We start from the raw sequence: 5000 nt of genomic DNA on the forward strand, positions 1-5000 counted from the left end.
TTGGCTATCTGCTATATGTGGCTGGGTGTCTTTCGGTAAGTATGTTTTTTATTACTTAAGACACCCCAGCTATGGTTTGGCACTTTATACATTTATATAAAGTTATAAATATATGTATTGTACTTATATTTGCCATGAGTCAGGTTCATATATTTCCTTCTGCAGACTGTCAGTTTCATATTTGGGGAAAATAAACATATTAAGAAATATTTTTTCTTACCTGGGGTTTAGTCTTTTTTTCAGATTGACTATATTTTTCTTGCAAATTGCGGGCAGTACTAGGCTTGCGGGTGCGCCAAATGCTAGACTTTATTGCATCATTCTTGGCGCAAGAATTTTTTTGGCGCAAAAGTACGTCCGTTGACGCAAGTTCGTAATTTCCGGCGTCATAGTTGATGCCGAGTCCTTACACAGGGTTGCGTCGTTAGTGACGCAAGTGTGTCATTTCCGGATGTTGTTGGCGCCAAAAAAATTTCAGTTACGTTGTGCGTCATACTTGGCGCCAAATTTTTCATTAATTTATTACCCCATTGCTATTTGCCTCTTGCCTTTTTCTATGTCAGAGGGCTATGCTATTTGCATTTTTTTCCCATTACTGAAACTGTCATATAAGGAAATTGATAATTTTGCTTTATATGTTGGTTTTTCTTTTACATTTTGCAAGATGTTTCAATCTGATCCAGTCTCAGAAGTATCTGTTGGAACTTTGCTGCCTGACATCGGTTCTACCAAAGCTAAGTGCATTTGTTGTAAGATTGTGGAAATTATATCTCCAAATGTCATTTGTAATAGTTGTCATGATGAACTTTTACATGCAGAAAATGTATCCATCAGTAATAGTACATTGCCAGTTGCAGTTCCTTCAACTTCTAATGTACATGATATACCTTTGAATTTTAAAGAATTTGTTACTGATTCTATTCAGAAGGCTTTGTCTGCATTTCTGCCTTCTAATAAACGTAAAAGGTCTTTTAAAACTTCTCATAAAGTTGATGAAATTTCAAATGACCGACAACATAATGATTTATCCTCTTCTGATGAGGATCTATCTGATTCAGAAGATCCTTCCCCAGATATTGACACTGACAAATCTACTTATTTATTTAAAATGGAGTATATTTGTTCTTTGTTAAAAGAAGTGTTAATTACTTTGGATATTGAGGAAGCCAGCCTCTTGACGTTAAGACTAGTAAACGTTTAAATGCTGTTTTTAAACCTCCTGTGGTTACTCCAGAGGTTTTTCCTATTCCTGATGCTATTTCTGATATGATTTCTAAGGAATGGAATATGCCAGGTACTCCTTTTATTCCTTCTTCAAGGTTTAAGAAATTGTATCCTTTACCAGCAATTTCTATAGAGTTTTGGGAAAAGATCCCCAAAGTTAATAAGGCTATTTCTACTCTTGCTAAACATACCACTATTACTATGGAAGATAGTACTTCTTTTAAAGACCCTTTAGATAGGAAACTTGAATCTTATCTAAGGAAAGCCTATTTATATTCAGGTCATCTTCTTAGGCCTGCAATTTCTTTGGCTGATGTTGCGACTGCATCAACGTTTTGGTTGGAGAATTTAGCGTAACAAGAATTGGATTCTGACATATCTAGCATTGTTCACTTACTGCAACATGCTAATCATTTTATTTGTGATGCCATTTTTTGATATTAGCAAAATTGATGTTAGATCCATGTCTTTAGCTATTTTAGCTAGAAGAGCTTTGTGGCTTAAATCTTGGAATGCTGATATGACATCTAAGTCTAGATTATTATCTCTTTCTTTCCAAGGTAATAATTTATTTGGTTCTCAGTTGGATTCTATTATTTCAACTGTTACTGGGGGAAAGGGCGTTTTTCTGCCTCAGGATAAAAAACCTAAGGGTAAATCTAAGGCTTCTAACCATTTTCGTTCCTTTCGTCAAAATAAGGAACAAAAATCTAATCCTTCCCCCAAGGAATCTGTTTCCAATTGGAAGCCTTCCTCAAATTGGAATAAATCCAAGCCTTTTAAAAAAACTAAATCAGCCCCTAAGTCCGCATGAAGGTGCGGCCCTGTAAGAATCAATACAGGGAATTGGTTAGGTTACCACTCAGTCTCACAAATATCGGGGCTGTTAAGTCACAATCCCCTATTCTGATCCTAGACTGAGGGCCCAGTATGGGTTAAAAAGGAATTCTCAACTCTGCAGAAAGGATTAGCTCAATTAGTGAAAGCTGAATCCAATACTTGCTGAACAGAGGAGAAAAGGATATTAGTGCCTGTATATAAGGATTAACAGGCAAGACAAAAATGAAACTTGCATATAATACTGAAGAATAGGTAGGATATTTATACTTATACTTAAGCTAATAAGTCAGTTCACTTGTAGGAGTATCACAGAAAATAGAGTCACATATATGAGAAATGCAGCCTTTTCCTGGAGTGAATGTACATAGGCACAGATTTCAATGATAAGTTCAGTTCACAGCATATAAGATACAAGTTTGCAATAAAACCTGATGAGTCCAGCAAATACTTTCAAAATGGTAATGCCAAAGGAATATTCAGTACCTTTAATCCTGTGGTCTGGTGAAAGATTCTGCTAGAGGAAAAGCAGCAGTTACCTGGAGTCCAGTATCGCCAAACAGGAAGTGCAGGCTGTGAGTATAGCAGAGGAGCTGCTGACAGGCAGGGCAGAGGAATTCTGAAAAGCACAATCTGTGAGCTGTAAGCCTAAAAGCTTAAGTAAATGCTGAGGAGACAAAAAGGTATTTGTAGCAAGCATAAGAAATAACAAAAAGTTGCAGGAAATAGATTTTGGTGAGTTCATGTAAGTAGGCTCAGGTAGAGATCCAGAGAGCATGTAGATTGCTTCAGCACAAGCCAGGATACTCAGCATAAGGATCAAATTACAGAGCACAGGATTTAGTTAGGAGGAGCCTTATAAAGGGTTCAAATTTAAAGGGACAGACAAACTGACAAGACCTCAGACATGACAGAACCCCCCCCCCAAAGGAGCCACTCCGAGGCTCAGGGCCTAGGACGATCAGGATTCCTCCGATGAAAGAGAGAGACCAAGCGAGGAGCCGTCAGATTTGTGGAGGGTTCCCAAGAATCCTCATCATGGGAAAACCCTTTCCAATGGATGAGATACTGCAGCTCATTGAGATGAAAACGGGAATCCAAAATGTCCTGAATCTCATATTCTGGAAGCAAAAGATCAGAAATCGGGGGAGCACAACTAGAGAAGGGAGGAGCCCCAACTGTAGAGGGCTTAAGGAGCGAGACATGAAAGGTGGGGTGCACTGGAATGGAGTCCGGCAATTCCAAAGTGACAGCGTTGGGATTAATAACCCTAGATATCCTAAATGGACCAATATATAAGGCAGCCAGTTTCTTGTTAGGAACCTTCAGATGCAGATGTTTAGTCGATAACCAAACCATATCACCAACTACATAAGCAGGGGGTTGCCTCCTGCGTAAATCGTAAAAGGTCTTCTGTTGTTGTTGAGATGTTTTAAGATTGTCCTGAATGATCCGAAAGTGTTGAGATAATTCGTTTATTGTGTCATTGACCAAGGGACAGCTGGTGTCTTCTCTGAGATATAAATGAAATCTAGGATGGAAACCGTAATTCGCATAAAAAGGTGAAACTTTTGTAGAAGCATTAACTGCATTATTAAAAGCAAATTCAGCAGTAGGTAGTAAAGACAACCAATCATTCTGTAAGAAAGCACAATGACAGCGTAAGTATTGCTCAAGTGTCTGGTTTGTTCTCTCCGTTTGCCCATTTGTTTGGGGGTGATATGAAGAGCTGAGTCTGCGCTGTATTTTTAAAATGATACATAGTTGAGTCCAGAACTTTGAGGTGAATTGAGAACCTCTATCTGATGTTATGGTATCTGGAAGTCCATGCAACCTAACAATATGAGAAAGAAAAAGTTTTGCAGTTTCAGAGGCTGTAGGCAAGGAATGACAAGGTACAAAATGAGCCATCTTGGAGAACAAATCGACGACCACCATGATGCAGTTATGGTTGTTAGAGCTAGGAAGTTCTACCACAAAATCCATAGCAATGTCTTTCCAAGGCCTATCAGCCACGGGTAGAGATAAGAGTAAACCATATGGAGCTGCCTTGGATGGTTTCACCATAGCACAAATAGTGCAAGCTTTGATATATTTATCAACATCAGATGACATGGAGGGCCACCAGAAATCCCTTTGTAGGAGATGTTTGGTTCTACGGATTCCAGGATGACCACATATAACGGATTCATGGACAGAATGCAAGATCTCTTTTCGTAGATTTGAGGGTACGTAGAGCTTTCCATCATGATAATACAGACCATCCTTATTTTTGGAAAGGTAAGGCAGAGGTAAGTCAGGATCTTGTTTTTGAGAGGACTGGAGGTTAGTAGTAAAATCCAAAGCTAAACCAATAAATTTACTTTGGGGAATGACACTACCAGTTGTGTTGGATTATGAAGGTCTTAAAACTTTCCTGGAAAGAGAATCGGCCTTACCATTTTTGCATCCAGGCCTGTATGTAATAAGGAAATCAAAACGACTGAAAAATAAGCTCCATCTGATTTGACGTGCCGATAATGTTTTATTGGTTTTAAGGTATTCCAAGTTTTTATGGTCGGTGTAAATCAAAAAAGGAATGGTTGTACCTTCCAGGAGATGCCTCCAAAATTCAAGGGCAGATTTTATGGCCAGGAGTTCTTTTTCTCCAATGGAGTAGTTCACTTCTGGGGATGTCATAACTCTTGAAAAGTAACCAACGGGATGCATGGGGGTGTTGGGTGTTTTTCTTTGCGACAAAATAGCTCCCAAGCCATAGTCAGATGCATCAACCTCCAATATATATTGCAATTGGGGATCAGGAAACTTAAGAATTGGAGCAGTAGTGAAAGAGTGTTTCAACTTTTGGAAAGCTTGTTCTGCTTGAGGGGTCCAATGGAATATTGATGAATTACCACTTAAAGAAGTGATAGGTTTAGCAATAGAAGAGAAATTTCTGA

This window comes from Bombina bombina, chromosome 6 (genome assembly GCF_027579735.1).
Source record: "Bombina bombina isolate aBomBom1 chromosome 6, aBomBom1.pri, whole genome shotgun sequence".
NCBI lineage: Eukaryota > Metazoa > Chordata > Amphibia > Anura > Bombinatoridae > Bombina > Bombina bombina.